Here is an 18122-nt window from a genome sequence, read left to right on the forward strand (position 1 = left end):
GAAAGGCTGAGCTGATAGAAATGATTTTGCTGGGACTAGCCAGCAATGCTCTGAGTTTTATCCCAGTTGCAGTCCCTTCTTTCATGTTAACATATGGCCTTGTTCCACATCATGAGCCAAAATATGTGTTTGCCAGGTCTGTACAAAGTTTATGTATAATTTATTCCAAAGGCATAAAGTCCATAGCCAAGTTTTGTCTTTTATCCAAAACCTAAAAATCACATTTAATTTTAAATTCAGCATTTCCTTTATTCTGGATGTATGCCTAATTTGTATGTTTAGGGGAGCAAGTGGTGTAAAGAGAGGCAGAGCTAAAGCCCCATGGCTCCCTGTTATTGTGTTGAGAAACACCAAACACAGACCTTGGGGCAAGCAATAAAAATTGAAGCTAACTTTGTTTATATACTGCATTATATTTAGAAAGTAATTCTCTGATGTGGTGCCAGAACAGACTTGGGAAAAAAGTCTTTAATGCACAGCAAGGGTTAGCTGTCTAATGAGGTATGAGACAATTATATTAATCAACTATGTCTTTTCTCACTGTTTTTTCTTACTCTCTCAGGGTAAAGAGCTGCACATTGGCTGTACCTCATTTTTATTGGGTCTGCCAAACTTAACTGCAAGTTAGAGTTCAGGAAGCTCCCAGAGACATCTGTCTGATATTTGTCTTGCTACAGCTGCTGATTAATTTATCTGTGTGCAACAAAACATTTATCTCTTGTACTAGTCTGCTTCCTTTCCTTTTCCTTCATTCCGAGACCATCTGGACACTGTATTTTTTCTGTATATATATCTATATATTCTTACACTGTTAATAGGCATCCAGAAACAACCCATAATGCACCCCAAAATGATTGCTTGTAGTGGGTTTGTGTGGCCAGGTTTTGGTAGCAGGGAGGACAGGGGGATGGTTTCTGTGGGGGCTGCCAGGAGCTTTCCCCATGTCCAGCAGAGCCAAAGCCAGCTGGCTCTGAGATGGACTCACTGCTGGGCAAGGCAGAGCCCATCAGGGGCAGTGAAGGTGGTGGGGCAGCTGCTCTCCTGAATCCTGTGCAGGTCACCTGGAGCCCTGGAGGAACCCTGTGCTGGAGCAGGTGGATGCCCAAAAGAAGCTGTGGCCTGGTGGGAAACCCATGCTGGAGCAGGATCCTGGCAGGAGCTGTGGTCACCTGAAATGAGGAGTCTCTGCTGGAGCAGGATCCTGGCAGGAGCTGTGGTCACCTGAAATGAGGAGTCTGCTGGAGCAGGATCCTGGCAGGAGCTGTGGTCACCTGAAATGAGGAGTCCCTGCTGGAGCAGGATCCTGGCAGGAGCTGTGGTCACCTGAAATGAGGAGTCTGCTGGAGCAGGATCCTGGCAGGAGCTGTGGTCACCTGAAATGAGGAGTCCCTGCTGGAGCAGGATCCTGGCAGGAGCTGTGGTCACCTGAAATGAGGAGTCCCTGCTGGAGCAGGATCCTGGCAGGAGCTGTGGTCACCTGAAATGAGGGTCCCTGCTGGAGAAGGATCCTGACAGGAGCTGTGGTCACCTGAAATGAGGAGTCCCTGCTGGAGCAGGATCCTGGCAGGAGCTGTGGTCACCTGAAATGAGGAGTCTGCTGGAGCAGGATCCTGGCAGGAGCTGTGGTCACCTGAAATGAGGGTCCCTGCTGGAGCAGGATCCTGGCAGGAGCTGTGGTCACCTGAAATGAGGAGTCTGCTGGAGCAGGATTCCTGGCAGGAGCTGTGGTCACCTGAAATGAGCAGTCCCTGCTGCAGCAGGATCCTGGCAGGAGCTGTGGTCACCTGAAATGAGGAGTCCCTGCTGGAGCAGGATCCTGGCAGGAGCTGTGGTCACCTGAAATGAGGAGTCCCTGCTGCAGCAGGATCCTGGCAGGAGCTGTGACCCCACTGGACTGCAGGAGCAGTGTGTTCCTGAAGAACTGCCTCCTGTGGAAGGGGCCCTTGTTCGAGTTTGTTTGAAGGAATGTGGCACATGGGAAGGACTCACTTTGGAGATGTTCTTGGTAAACTCATTCCCATGGGCAGGACCCCACTCTGGTTGGGAAGAGTGTGAGAAGTTCTCCCCCTGAGGAGGAAGGAGCAGCAGACACAACGTGATAACTGATGCCATGGTGCTGCAGAGAAGGATTTAGAGAAAATCAGGAGAAAACTTGAGCCCAGGGACAATGGAGGAGTGAGGGGAAGGTGTTTTGAGATCTGAGTTTAGTTTTCATTCCCCTGCTCTTGGCTTGAAGGGTAACAATTTAAACTAGTGTGCCCAAGTCTGTTTTGCCCATGACAGTAACTGGTGAGTGACCCCTCCCTGTCCTTATTTCGACCCACAAAACTTTTGTTATATTTTCTCTCCCCTTGTCCAGCTGAGGAGGGGAGTGATAGAGTGGCCTGGGTGGGTATCTGGTGTCCTGTCAGGATCAGCCCATTACATGGTTATACAGTTTAATGTTAATGCTGTATATTCTGATCTTGTTTCTACTGGAGTGTTTTTAGGTACTTGTTCATATCCTGATGTCTGCCTTTTACAGATTATTTTTGTAGCTACCATTTCTGCTTGTTTGTAGGGAGTCTAGTAGTTGCACAAGATGCTCATCTGCTGTGAGACAGAGAGAGAAACCTGCAGCTGTGTGAAACATGCAGGAGTGCCTCAATATCCCCTCACTGCTTTTCAGTGTGTCCTGCTTTATCTTGCTCCTTGTCTTGTAGTTGTCCATTTCTCATGAGTGCTACCCAGAGTCCCACCTTCAGAAAATACTCAAGGTAGCTTATCAGCAGAAAGCTTCTTATTTAAATGCACCAGTAATTGCTGCTTTTCTTATAATGTATACAACGCAATGAGAGAACTTGGAATTGCACAATACCTTTCATCCCACTCAGATGCCTGAAGAAATTATGCATTGGCCAACCAGAAGTGAGAGCTTTGTGCTTCTTTGGCCTCCTCATGAACATAAAACTCAAACTCAAACTTTACTCAAAGTAAAGGAACTGCACTGCAGAAAGCTGTATCAGACAATAATAGCACCTTTATTTCTGCAGTAGCATCAGCAACAGTAGGAGCCAGGTGTCTAAAGCTTCAGTCTGTAAGCTCATCCTGGATATTATCTGAAGTGGGATTTGGAGAATACTACATTCAGAGAAAAGCAAGTTTAGAGGGATTTTGCTGATACCAGATTTGAAGAAAACCTAACATGATGTGCTTTCCTGAAGATAAAAAAGCTTCCAGCTGACAGCTAATGCAGGTGCCCACAGTCAGATATAACAGAGTATTAATGTACAGTGTAAAGAGAGATAAAACCTTGCTTATGTTTTAGGCTCATTTATATTTGTGACAAGTATTATCCAGAAGTTGCAGGTTATGATGGTAACAAGTAAATCAAGAGGACAAAATAGTGGAGACAGGAATTAAAAGGAAGTGTTTTCATCCTGGTTGAAAAGAAGGTCCTTCAGAGAGCTCAGATGCTTACAGCATGAATTTTAGACATCTGGTTAAAGTTCTAAATTAAGACAGTCAGTCTACAGTTTACTCCAATGAGAGAAAGAGACATTATTCTTTATATCTCTCTTTTTTTTTTTTTTTTCTTTTTTTTTTTTAAATTTTTATCTTTCCTGTTCAAATCTCCAATCAGGTCATTTAATCTGATTTGCATTAGCACTGTAGTTTGAGTCAGCAGAATTACTTTGAAATAAATTTACTTATCACTCCTGCTTGCCATGATTTTGCAGAAAAGAAAGGGCTTGGTGTTTCAATTGGGAGCATCTCAAGACATGAGGTTCAGGAGTCTTCAGGTATTCAGCCTACAGAAGTACACTAGAAATGATCTGAAGTTAAGCCTCTGCACTGCAGGTGGTATGGAAATTTCTGTTTTGTTTGTTATGTTCAGTTCTTGCTGTGTTGTCCTGTTTGCTGATGCAGACACAGTCTATCTGCTAATGTCAGTCCCTCTAAATGCCCTCACCAGTATTTACTGATGGTGACACAGAAACCTGCACTAGCTCCAGAAGTGAACCCATGTTATTAAAACTCATTTTAGAGAGGTCAAAATTATCTTGAAATCAGATTTTAGGGAAAGGTACTTTATGATTACTGTTTTCCTGAGAGTCTGTTTGAGGGGAAAGGCATTAATCAATTTATGCTTAAATTTCTCTCAATCATTTACATTCTAAAATTTCCAGCCTCTCTTGAATCTTGGAATTATCCACAACCTGCCCTACAAATCCTTCTTGCAATACTTTGCTCAGTGATATGTATAGCCAGAACACTGTTCTAAAATTGGAGTTGCAATCAACGCTGGTATGTTGGAATGACTTTGGTGGTCTGAGACTCACTTCAATCATCTGTCAGCATTAGCATTTATGATGGCTGCAGCTGGTTGTAAATTCAGTAAACATTTTTCCCATTGCAGAAAATTCTGATTGATAAAAAGACCATGACAGTTCACTTCAAGTTCACTTCAAGACAAGAAAGTTGTGTAAATCTCTAAAAAAAGGAAATTCTGTTCCTCGTTGTACCCAACAAAGGTAACTGCTTTACTGTAAGATTATTACTAGCTAGTAGATTAAGCACTGAATGAAGAAATGAATAGTCTTATCTATTGTTAATTTGCTCAGACATTTTGGAATTTTGGATCTTATTCTGCCTGTGTCTCATTTTCACACCCTGATGGAAAAATGTGTTTTTCTATCACAATATGTGAAGCAAGAAAAGAAGATGTATCTCCATAAAGGAAGTATAAAGCTAGTAATTTTTTATTTTGTTCTTCCAGATGAGCTTAGTATTAAAATGCATATTGGAATGGTTGAGGCAACTCTGTGGAAAGAACACAAAATCTGCTCAGGGAAGGAGAGCTGGTGGGTCTTCAAAGGCTCATGCCACAGAATAGAAGTTTGCCCCACTAAATAGGAATATGATTCCTCTGGTATAGCTTTGAGGGTGCAAACTGTGAAATACTGACATGGAGCTGCTGAAGCCATAACATGGCAGAGGAGTTGTGGCAGCCCTGTGTCCCCAGGTTCAGCCTGCATCAAGACCAAGTGTGTATTCCCAAAGGGAAAACGCACACAGACACACACAGACACACAGACACAGACACACAGGTGCACACACAGACACACAATTCCTATACATGTACATCATATATAAACAGATTGTGCATCTGACACACAGAGTGCACACAGGTGACACTGGGGCCCTGCCTGCTCAGGGTGTCCCAGCCTGGCCATGCTGCATGGGGAGCAACCTCTATAACAAAACATGATGGATGCAACGTGAGGCTCTGAGAAAACTGGCTTCCTGTGCAACTGGAATGTGTGAGCTGATGTACAGTGTGCAGCTAAGCAGGTGAGAAACCCAGAGATGTAAACAGGAGCTGAGAAGTGTGCTTGTCCCCAGGTGAAAGCTGAGACCTGGCTGACACTGAGATATCACCTAGGAAACCCTGTGTAGCTCAGAGTGCATAGAGGATGTTTTTTCTGTTCACTGTTATAATATAACTAACAATATTTATCTTTCTTTCCCCATAGGTTTGTAATCACCTCATTAATATGGTTACAAATATCTATATCTCTTTCATTGCTTTGAACTGAGCTCTAAATTTCAACTCTCACTTTGCAGTACTTGGAGCTTGGAGAGGTGCAAGAGACAATCCAATCTGTAGTTAAGGCTTGTCCTGGCTGCTGGCATCTGCCCTCCTGCCCTACCAGCAGGGCACAGTGCTGTCTCCAGACCACACTGCTCCCAGGCCAGCAGAACTGGCAGTGCTGCAGCTCTGAGGGAGCCTGGAAAACTTCAGCTGTTTGCCCCTTATTGCAGTCAGATACCTCCTCACAGAAATGTGGATTTCCCCTCCCTCTTAGAGCCAATCTACCTTTGAATGCAGTTGCCTTCCCTTTTCCTGCTCTTTCAAAGCACAGGACCATCAAGTTGCTCACCAAACTTTGTGTTCCAGCAGGGTGCTACCAAATGCTGAAAACCTATTGTGCCCACCATCAAGAATACTTCTCTTGAACTTAATGTCCTTTGAGCACATTATTTCCTCTGCATTTCAAGGCTTTTGTTGTTGCTGATTTTTCTTTTTATTTTATTATTGTACTTACTCTATAATGACTGAGATTTGTGTGTGTGTGCATCTATATATATCTAAATGCTAGTTTTTTGAGACTTTGCATTTGCAGAGTGATGATGGTCAGAAATTTGGCTTCAGAGACTCTCATGGAACTGTCTGAACACTCACATGCATCTTTGTTCAGTTTAATGTCAAGAAGTCATATTGACATCACAAGATCTGACAACATTGACATAATGAAAATGTCAGCATGTATGATGGCAGTAGTTTGCAAAAAAAAGTACTTGGTTTGAATGGCAATTGAGGAACTTGTAGAGCTCTTGATCTAATATAAGTTTTATTTTCCACAGTGAGACCAAGTTGTTTTAGTAAAAAATGCTCTAGTCATTAGGCTTCTGTTTACCTAGTCATTATAATGTTCCCAAATTGAGGTTCCTTAAAGTAGCTACAAAAATATCCTGTAATAAATTTTGGCCATAATTCATAAACTCTGACTTCCAGTGAAGATTATATGCTTTTCACATATTTTTTAAAAATTGCCTTAAATTTGAGACACTTCTCCTAAGACTATTTTTTTCAGATAACACACTTGAAAAGTAAATGCAAAAAAGATTAAATCTTAATTGAAACAAATTAATGTAAAATAAGATCCTTTAGGTCCAACAAGCTTTAGAAATCTGTACTGAGGTTTATTTTAACAAGAATGCTAATTAATTGCTAAGTGCTGTGGTTGTTTTAAACTTTGACCATTAGACTGCTGTAAGTATTTGCTCATGTTCAGTGGTCCTTGAAACAGCCTTCACATTGAATGGCCAAATGTTAGTTGGATTTTGTGACATTCCAGGGGGTGAAAAGCTTTCTCACCCTGAAATAGGAGATTGGATGTCATTACACTGACCTCACACTAATACAGGTTTTCAAAGACCAGTGCTTGCTTGAAGACAACTACAACTACAGTATTTGGGAGTTCTGTATCCGAGGAGAAGAAATCCATCTCCTTCTAATCTAGGGAGTACACTGTGCAGGAGGCTGATCTGGGAAATGGCAGTGATATACTTGTTTTTAAAGTCTATTGATCCAATTGATCATTCATTCCCTTCTCATACCCACTGTTTTGTCTCTTTTCCTCTTTTAAATTTTTTCCTTAATCCATATCCCATTCCTATATGACTTACCTTGTTTTTGTTACTCTGCAGTGCAATCACCATTACTCAAAGACTTTAGGAATTGATATGTTTTTTTCCTGGAGATTGGGTTGGTTTGGATGTTTTTTTTTATTCAGCACTTTTCAACTCAAAGGCTTCTAAAAGAGATGTCAGAACTTTTGCTCACATTTGTGTCAGAGCACATTTGCTCACATCTCACTACTCAAAATTAGAGCCTGACAATAAATAAATAAGATATCTCTAAGTTAGTCTCTGCCATCAAACCATATATAGATCTTTGACATCCTGAAAAGCATCAAAGTCTGGTCACAAGAAACCATCTTTGGTTATATTTGTAGTCTTTTTAATCATATTGTAACTGGTACTCGTGATAAAGCCTATTCATCAAATAGATGTAAAGTGTCTAGGAAGATTTCTTGTCAGTTTGAGCCTTGGTATTTGTGTATTCACAGCACAGAAGAATGGCCAAAGAAACATCGTTCATCAAATTTTAAGTGTAAATTAACCTTTTTTTTTTCCATCAGGAAATGAAGGAAAGAAGAGAGAGGACATTAGAGGGAGCTGTTGTACAAAGGAAAAAAAAACCAGCAGTATTTCAGAAACCTTTCATTTCTCGTAGGCAAAATAATAATAATAAATACAATGCAGAAGAAAAAGAGAGGGGAGTGAGCATGTAAGAAAGAAGCCATGACAGTCATAAAAGGAAATATGATTATGTTTAGTGATTGGATGAACACGTCCCCTAATGCTGATCTTTGGGATGGCAGAACTGGGAGGCTGCTGTGCACCAGACAGGCTGCTCAAAAACGTCAGTGTAAGAGTCACCCTGCAGCCACCCGAGTCCTTGACCCAATTAATCTTGCATGGCTTGACAGAGCATCCTTCAGGTCCATTCATTACTTCAATCATAAAGCTGGTGCTGCTCTCTGAGCTTGGACAGGGTGGGAGAGGGGAAGAGCAGGGAAGTCAGGGTGGTCTGGGGAGCTCCTGCAGAGGATTTGTCCCTTTTAAACAGAATGGTGTCACCTGGAAGGGGTTCAGTGACCCCATCTCTTCTGTGACCTGTGTTTTGTGTCTGCTGTGCTACCCTGGGCACTCTGCTTTGAAAGGAGGCACCCGCCAGAGAGGAAGGAGTGGCTCCCACTTTTTGGAGGAGCTGAGCTTTGTTATCATTTACTAAAACACCATTACTAAAATGCCATGAAGCTGCTTGTTACTTTCCCTGCCATGCATGTAAAATGCAAAATTTTTGGCTTTGTTCCCTGATAGAACATAATTTTTTCTGCTCCCTTTCCCACATAAAGACTTCACACCATAAAAATGGGACAATCTAGGGGCAGGTCTAGATAATTTATGACTGTTTTCCAGATCCTGTAGGTTAATCTTACAAACAGGACTGAGTGAACAATTAAGGATCAAGATCCTTAGTAGACTCCACAATTAGGATTCAAAGTAGCAAGTGAGTCAATTTTTCTGACCCAAGATTCCATGAAATTTGGTCTTGGCAGAAACAGTTACTGAAGTCACTTCTGTGTTCCATGTGCTTGTCATTTTAGTTTTTCTTTCCCTTTAAAATAATGGTTTATAAAGCACAGTAGGGATTTGCAGTCTATTTTCTTTTTCTGTTTCAGGATACAATTTCCTGGAAAACCAAGAGAACACATTTTCTAGATTGAGATGAACTCAATCTCAATTTTTGGTGAATGGTCCAGTATCCATTTTTTTCTAAATTTTCCTTAAATTGTTCAGACTACCAGGCAGCTGTTAAATTTTGAAAGTTTTTTGCATTTTTAATATTTTCACATATATAAAAGAAGCATTGAATTTTGGAATTTACTTAAATTGTGAAGTATGCTCTTTAAATCAAACATCTCTTGGTTTTAATTAGTTTTCAGTTATCTTGGAGACATTTCTTCAGTCCACAGAGTCATTTTGAAACAGGAGAATCTATAGAATTGGGATTCCTTAATAGTAGCACTACAATCCTGACATCACTCTCAGGAACTATAATAGATAAGGAAGTACAGAAAATTCTGTTCACTTGGGATTGCAGCTTGAAGGGCTGCACATAGACCTTTTAAGGACAGAAAATAAGATGGAGAACAGTTTCCATCCCTACATCACAGTGACTAACTATCCTGTTCTGTGCATTCTGGTCATGCTTATTTGATATATAGGCTTTCAAAATGAATTTCAGTTAAGGATTTGCCTCAGTTATTTATTTTTTTCCAAGAAAATAAAAGCAGAAATAAAAACATGAAAATAAAACCATTTGGAAGAAGAACAAAAAGTCTCCTTCCATCTGTAAATCCCTCTATTTTGAATTCTCTCACAGCTTTACTTTTCCTGCACGTGGTGAGCAGATGACTTAATTTTATATTCTTGCTGTAAAAGTATATCAGTAGCTGCATTTGCCATACTGCTGAATACATTAAAGAAACTTATTCAAACAAAGTTTAAAACTATTTCAAAACTAGAATGTTAACGTATGCCATTTTGGAATTCAAAGGAGTGATCCATATGAGTACCTCTGATAAAGATATGACATTTTTAATTTATTGATGATTTTGAATTTTGGTAGAATCACAATTGATATTGAATGCAGGGAATTTAAGTTTTTTTTGTATTTGAATACAGGCAAATTTATAAGAATTTGGATTTTAATATTGAGGATACTAACTTTCTTAAAACATAATGACATTCTATACTATGCAATTACAGAATCTGAATTCTTCTGCATCTTGAGAATTAAATGGAATAATACAGAACTTTAATGAAAGGTAAGTTTATATTGTGTGTGTGTGTGTGTGTGTGTGTTTGTGTGTTCAATGGTTTTAAAATATTTGGGGCTTTGTATTCAAACAATGAACTCTCTAGCAAGAAAACTAAGCCTAAATTTGGAATTTGATTTGAAAATATTCATGATGAATTGGAACCTCTTCATGGTGCTTTGACATAAGGGCCTCTTTTGAACGTTACCACCTTTATATTCTAATATTTAATACAATGCCAGAGATACATGTGGAAGTATCATTATGTGTCTGGAAGAAGTGTCCTTTATTTAACTCCCTGCATTTCTTGTGTCTTGGTTGGAGACTCAATTGCTAGACATGGACTGTTAAAATGGCAATTAGGAAACATGAGATAAATGCAGTCTTGCTGACTTAATTAGCCATACCATGCCACTTCAGTCAGAAATATTAGACAGGATACAGAAGAATGGAAACACCTCAGCTTCACTGAAGTGGCATCTCTGTCCTCATGCCTGGGCAAAGGCTCACTGAAATTTGTCTCACTGAACTCAGAACTCCTGGAAACAAATTGTGCTAATGTCTGGAGCTGTAGCCAGCAGCTTCAGATTCTCTGAAGCAAGAATCATATTTTGATGATCTTTGTTTTATCCATTCTGGATTATCTTTTAACAACTGATATCAGAAGAAGCACAAAATCCTTGCAATCAAATGTAAGCTTTAGATGCAACTTTGGAAGAATGGGGTTAATTAGTTTTAGAATAGGGGTAGCTGAAGACAAATTTTTCTCTTGTTTTTTTTTTTTTTCATACTATTCTATTAGATGAAGAAGACAGACTCAGTGAAAAAGTTTTCTGAAGATGCTGAATTTCAAAATGTAATATAAAAAGATTACATGGTCCACAGCATCTTTCTGTCCCAACTGATCTAATCCTACTTTCCTTGCAGGGCTGTGAACATGACCTCTTCCAGACAGCTCTGCCTGGGACATGCAAATCACTATTACCTGGTACCTTTGAGCATATGTCAGAAAACTGCTTATGACACAAGTCTAAATGCAGATCAAACACAGACCCATTTAATAATCACCCTGTTACTGAAGTGCTTTTAGGATAATTTTATTGGACAGGTGTAATCAGATAAGTAACATTATTTGCAGAGTTTAATGAGTAACTTTGACTAGATAGATGGAGATAATTACACTTTAGCAGGACTAGAGCTATACAATATATATTGTTGAACACAAAACAGCTGAAATACCTTAAAATTATGAAATAGCAATCAGAAATATGGATATCTCTAAATCCCACAGCTGTCAGTCTTGCTTCTTTCTTTAGCAGAAGGAAAGATAGGTAGCACCTGAAGATTAGTTTAACCTCTTTATTCTATCTACAGGAGATCTTCTACAGTAATATACCATCAGGTTACCTGAAACAGGTTGTCTCATGTTTTCATAAGCAGTTGTACTTTTTAAAAATAGCATTATGCATCACTGTTGAACTCTCTCGTTTGTAAATATTGCCCTTGTGTAGGCTCCTCCCTTCTCTCTTTATCACAGATTCTTTTAAATGACTTGTACATACTTCTTCTCTGGGCTGGAGACTCCAATGAGATCCATGTGTGAGGCTGCAGGGAGAAAGAGGCAGGCAGTATAGATGCAGTCCTTGCAGAAAAAGCTTTCCTTGTGGGTCCCAGTTAGGGGTAGGTATGACATGAGGTCTCATTTTCACTGCATTAAGGACGAAAACTTGACTCCAATGTGTAAAAACAAGCAGGATAATAATTCTTGGATTTGTGAGGGTCCTGAACTACCTTACAGAACAAAGTGAAAAGAGGATATTAAACCCAGAGGATGTGCAGTTCTGTCACCCCTCTGAGTGAAATAAGCTCTTGTCAAGGTAAATGAGGAGTACATCAACTGAACTAAGGTGTATATCCCTAAAAAAGAAAAAATAATCTTTCTTTGGGGAGAGAATCATCAACAAAAGATCATTGAATGAAAGCAGGAAGAAGTAAAGATGTCAACAGACTTCTAACTATGTTGCTGGGAAGAACAGTCACCATGCCAACAGTACCAAAGTCAGGGACTCACCACTAGCTCTGTGGACTATGCTTCACTGAATAACTCTGTCCAGGTATTCTAGCTGCTCTTGCTGAAAGAGATGTTACCTGGTAGTAGGATGCTGCATCTTGTGTTATCCAAGCCAATATTTTAGTGTGAGAGCATGACCAACACATTATTTTCCTTTATGGTCTCCCCTGTTTCTCATTTGGAAGAATTGTAATCTTATTTTTCATTACTTTGACTTTTCAATTCTTCATAACTCATTCACTCTAGGTAGAGCTAGATGATCAGGGTGGACAGTGGGCAAAGCTCTTAGTATACTAGAATATTTTGAGATTACATTATAGATGAATGGATTCTTTGAACTAGAAGTATGTAAAAATGTGTTTGAAACATTGGAAAAAATGTAATTTTAAATGTTTCTGCAGTAAGAATTACTGTAATACTCTATGGGCTACATTTGTAGTATTTTTTACTGAGTAAATCACCATCACTACTAGCATAATCAATAATATGATCAGTATTGTTCAATAATCAAAATCAGTTAAGTATCAATTACTCTTGCTGCTGAATACCATGGAATTTAAGATGGTAGTTATTTAGAGATAAATGCAATTTTTTTAGAAATAAATAGTAGAAATGAATATCTCATACAAAAGTAACAGAACAACAGAAAGAAATGATTTTATTTCAAGAATAATCTCGAATGTGCAATTTGAGAATTTATAGAAGCAAATGAAATGTGGCACACTGACTGGCAGGTGAAAATTTCTCCAATAATATCATTACCCACACATGCAAGCATGTCAAGTAATGCCACATCTCAAAATGAACTTGGCAGTAAGTCTGATGATACCAAACTTTTGTTCCTGTGATTCACCAGAAAAGGGATATTTGAGGCAGTGAAGCCAGACCTTTTCCATGCTCCTCCACCATGAGAGCTCCCTATGTGAAATTCTGTGTCCCAGTTAGTACCTGATTTGTACCTTGGATTTTTTTTTACTTTTCAGTGAGGAGGGCTTGCATGTCTGACTCCCCTTCTGGAAACTAGTTCAATGAGCTTCATTTGCCCAAATTAAAACATCTACATTTGAAATACTGAATCTGAACTAGTCACTTTTGTATGCTCTGTAGTTGAGGAGAAATCCTTGTGGATGGCATTCCTCTGATGGTGGATATTCACATATGGAGCAGCCAGGCATCTTCTCCAAGTGCTGCTAACATTTGATTCATCTGATCTGCTAAAAACATCTGTATCAGTATAGAAGATACCATTTTAGAAATTTCTATTGCTGTTCTCTATTGCCTACAATGTAACTGTGACTGATTATTTTGTAAGGTGATGCATTGTCCCCTAAATACCACCAAAAACCACCATTAAATCCAACCAAAAACTGATTTTTTGAAAGTTTTTATTCCTTAAGCCCAATGTAATGCTTGAAAAAAATCACCCAATATTTGACCGTGGATATCATGGGGATTGGCAAAGGCCAAAATGGGTTGGGGAAGAGAGATTGATCCAGGGTTAATGAGCTGCCATGCACTCAGCCTGTGAAACGTACTTGTGAGTCATGTTAGACTTTCAGGGAAAAGTAATAAAGGAAAATCACAGAGCAGCTGAGGTCAGACTAAAGAACAAGTGCAGACCTTTGGTCCCTAGTGGGGTCTGGCCTGAAAACAGAAGCTTATTGGAGTGTTTCTAGTTGATTCACCCCTTTGTTTGAGGGTCTGACTCTGAAGTGGCATTTTGAGATTCCTGATCCCGCCTACAGTTGTTACACTTCTATCCCTGCAAGAGGGTAATTCCATCCTAGCTGCCAATTTATGTTTGTCTGTGGCCTTCTAAACCTCCATAAGCTTCCTTAACTATACAAATGTAACTGCTGTCACTGTAGAAGGGAGATGTGTCTTACTGATAGTCTGCCCTGAGACAATAAATGGCTCTTTAATACACATTCTCCAAAGTTTTAATCATGCTAATGTGCTTCTTTTCAAGGCAAAGAAAGGTTATTCCTTTCATTCAGAAGCTCATGGCTTTAGCTTTTAGCTTTTGTAAAGCTTTTTTAGGATTTTAGCATTTAGGATTCACTACAGATTTTAGGATTCTCTGTCAGAGGTTTATTGATATATTTGTAGCATCAGCACCAGTTTCAGCTCTCCAGAGCTCCAGGGTTTCACCCCAAAATGGAACTTTCTGCAACTTTGGTGGCCAAACACAATGGTAGGTGTAGTGCTTCAGTATTTTAGCCGAGAGAAAAGAAGAGAAAAAAAAAAAGAAAAAGGAAAAAAGAAAAAAAGGAAAAGAAAAAAGAAAAAAAAAAAGAAAAAAGAAAAAAGAAAAAAGAAATTAAAAAAAAAGAAAAAAGAAAAAAGAAAAAAGAAAAAAGAAAAAAGAAAAAAGAAAAAAGAAAAAAGAAAAAAGAAAAAAGAAAAAAGAAAAGAAAAAAAGGAGTACTTTCAATACCTTTATTTTCTTTGATAATGCCTCTCATAGCATACCATGCTTTTCTGTTAATATCTCTTTTAAAATGCCTCAGTTCAATTTAATGGAAAAGTTCAAAGCCTATTTTTGTATAGTTTTCCTTTCTCAGTCATTATCCATTGCAAATATTTTTTTTGTTTCTTTAAATTGAAACTGCAGTGTGTAATCTTTTCCCCAAAATCTTCTCTAGTTATTCAAAGTAAGAAAGCAATGATATTGTTTCCAAATCAAATATTTACCCCTAAATTAGCTTATTACAAAACACTTTATTTCATTAAATAAATGATAAAAGGAAGACCATAAAAACTGATTTAGTAGGAAGAAGTAACTTGCAAAAAGAAAATAAATAGGAATAAGTATATGGTGTGGGAAAAAAAATTCCCAAAGCATAAGATTCATTATTATTAAAGTAATGGCTATCAAATGACTTGCATCTAAGATGCTACTCCAGAGTAGGACATTACAGACTAGTAATGACAATGGTGATACAGCCAACTGTGAAAATGCCATATCTTTACTATTATTTAATTCCCTGCTTATATACATCAGGATTAAATATCTCAAATGTTAAGAAACATTGAAAAAATATGTTAAAGTGGCTATTTACTGAGCCCTATGTCTTCTCTAGAGTCCAAAATACTTTTCTCATAGTGTCAGTTGATAGTTAAAAAAACCTAGTTAAGGAAATAATATCAGGACATCATTCATATTGGTATGCCTGGTCACAGAGATCCAGTCCTGATTATACTTCACACAGGAGGTCCTGGAAAAAGCCAAACTATGGCTAAAAGGTTAGCAGCATACCTAGACAAATGATACTGAACTCAGTGTCAGGAAAATGAATTTCCCAAGTAAGGTTCTGCTGTGGTGACAATGTAAAGTTTGTCTATCCAATGCAAAGTTGCATAGGTTGCATTATAAAATACTCAGAATGAACCCCTCCCAGTTTCAACAGGAAGGTTCACCCAGAGTAAAGCCTCACCATCTGCTGCCACGTTTGAGTGGAACAATGTGATGGTTCTGTAGTGACATCTCGTCTGACATATATGGGCTAAAGAAACACTTATGTCACATGAGAATTCCCTTTGTATAGGAAACATAGAATTCAGTATTAGTTTAAGGGAAATATTTAGGATATCATAAATGTGCAACAAACAGTGTTTATTAGTTCAGCAACAATGACATTGAAATCATAGTGTAAATTATCTGTGGAATACCAAAAAATCTAATAACAAAGTACAATATATATCAAAATTTTCTTTCATGATCTTACCTTTTCTCTGAGTTTTAAGTTGATGGCTTTGGTCTGGATGAGAGGATTTAAAAAACCATCAATTTCCCAGGTCCCCCAGGTGAAGAAGTATGGTTTTAGAAGTGAGGGATTCCTTTCTTCTCTTTGCTGAGAGGAGTATGATGGTCACAGTTACATCCTCTTCACACTGGCATGCACTAATGGCTGCTTTAATATATGCTCTAGCACAGTTTATACCTTGATTTTTTCTTTACTGGTCTCTGATTCCATGTTGTATCCAAATGTATTACAGATGGCAGCCATTAGATATAAAGTAAAAGTACTTGTTCTTTGTTTTCTTTGTCACACCTAAAACTAGTTTTAGGTTGCTACCTAGCTCGCAAGGATGCATTATTTAATATTCAGTAATTGTTCATTGTTGATTTGATTATAACTCTTGTGCTTGTGTTCAAACTTTCTGGGACTTTACTTGCACTGCACCCTTGTATTCCTCTGCCACATCTGTGTACCAGGGTCATCAGCAGTTCATTCTGTATAGAGCAACTACATGTTAACACTCTCTATTACTTTCAGAAATGTATCAAAATTATTGCAATAATAGGCTTTGCACGTTCCAATTGCACAAAGCTAAGCAAGTCTAAAAATAACTGGGTGACAGCCACCTTGTTATTACAAAACTGATGTTAGAGATAAAACAAGAGACCTCCAGGCAAGCCTAAGATAGGCTTGCTGGACTAAGCAAGCCTGACAAGACCAGCCCTGAGCCCTCAGAGAGCCAGAAAAATGCCTTCAGCCTTTTATTAGCAAAAGCAATACCATATTTACTGGGCTACATGATACTACCCTTTTCTGGTTCAGTCTCCTCTAGTTTGTAGTAATGATCTCAACAATTGCTCAGGATCTTAGCACTGCTGCAGGGTTTGCAAGTACTTTTTATTGCATATTTCACAAGGAAACAAATCCCAGGAGAACTGAGGTCCTTCTTTCCTGGATTTGTGTTTTTGTATAGTGTACTCTTCAATATTTTAAGCCAACTAATATGCTCAGAAATATACTTTCAACATGTTCCTGAATTATCCATTTCTCCTCTCTGGCAGTGTTTCAGAATACATGATAGGACAGAATTATGTTGCAGTAGTTATGCAAGCAAAAAAAAAAAATCAGTTATTTAGCTGTGTCCCACTTTTACGTGAAAAAAAAATCAAAATGTTTAAGTTTCTAGTTGTGGCTGAAAACAAATTCCTCTCTGTTGGTATATATAGATGAAATGTTAGTTGTAGAACTAGTTGTAAGAGGCTCTAGATCATCCTCCTTGGACCTATTTTTGGAATTCAATTAAAATTCAAACAAACAATAAAATCTCTGCCTGGATATAAACCTAGGGCAAGACTCAATTGCATTGAGATGTTACATTCAGGTTAGGGAATTTAGTGTTATTAAGTCAGACGCAAAAGTCTAAAATTAAGGATGGGATTCATTTTACCTGCTTCCCCTAGGAAGTAATGATGGAATGAGCAAATATTTGAAATTCCTGTTTGTCTCCTCTGACTCTAAAAGGGGGCTAAATAATTTCCTTGATGTATAGACCCATATCTGATCTAATAAATCCAGTTGCAGGTGATGAAATATCTCTACCCTAAGCTTCTAAATGTAAGAAAAGATAGATGACATGAATGCCACAGCCTAGTAATAACCACATAGGTTATTGAAACAAATCTGAATGCACTGATTTAGCATGACACTTAGAATATGTTTATGTAGACAAGATACAGTTTTTCTCCCCAGGAAGTCAAGAAAAGAATATGTGTCACTCACAAAGGATAACCTCAGTGGGATGGTTGTCACTCTTAAGAGAACTTCTTGTGTTTAACTCTTCTATAACGAGCACTCCTTTGCCTATAAATATTATTGTGTATTAATGACATGTTTTGTCACAAGTCTCCCTGTGTAGTCCAGTTACGCTGCAGATTCACAAAGGAATGCATGATCATGAGAAAAGTGACCCAAATGGAAAATAAACTTTGAAAAACCAGTAATGATCAAAAAGTTTTACCAGAAAGAAGATCTCACAGTCTTAAACAAGTCCAGTAAGTAAAGTAGGCAAATAAAATTCTAAGAGATAAAATATTTATTTGCAGTAGAAGTATTCTTGTCTTATCAAAGTAAAATTATATTTTATAGAGAGTGAAACTATAGTTTAGGTTGTTAAGGAAGGCAAGTAATCCAAATGTCACAAGATGGGACAATGGAATATATTTTAAGTTAGAAGAAAAATGGATCTGAAAGACTCCAGGCAAAGCAGGAATTTTCTCACGTGCAGGACACAGTGCCTGGAAATTTCTTTTATCC

This window comes from Oenanthe melanoleuca, chromosome 1 (assembly GCF_029582105.1).
Source record: "Oenanthe melanoleuca isolate GR-GAL-2019-014 chromosome 1, OMel1.0, whole genome shotgun sequence".
NCBI classification, from domain to species: domain Eukaryota; kingdom Metazoa; phylum Chordata; class Aves; order Passeriformes; family Muscicapidae; genus Oenanthe; species Oenanthe melanoleuca.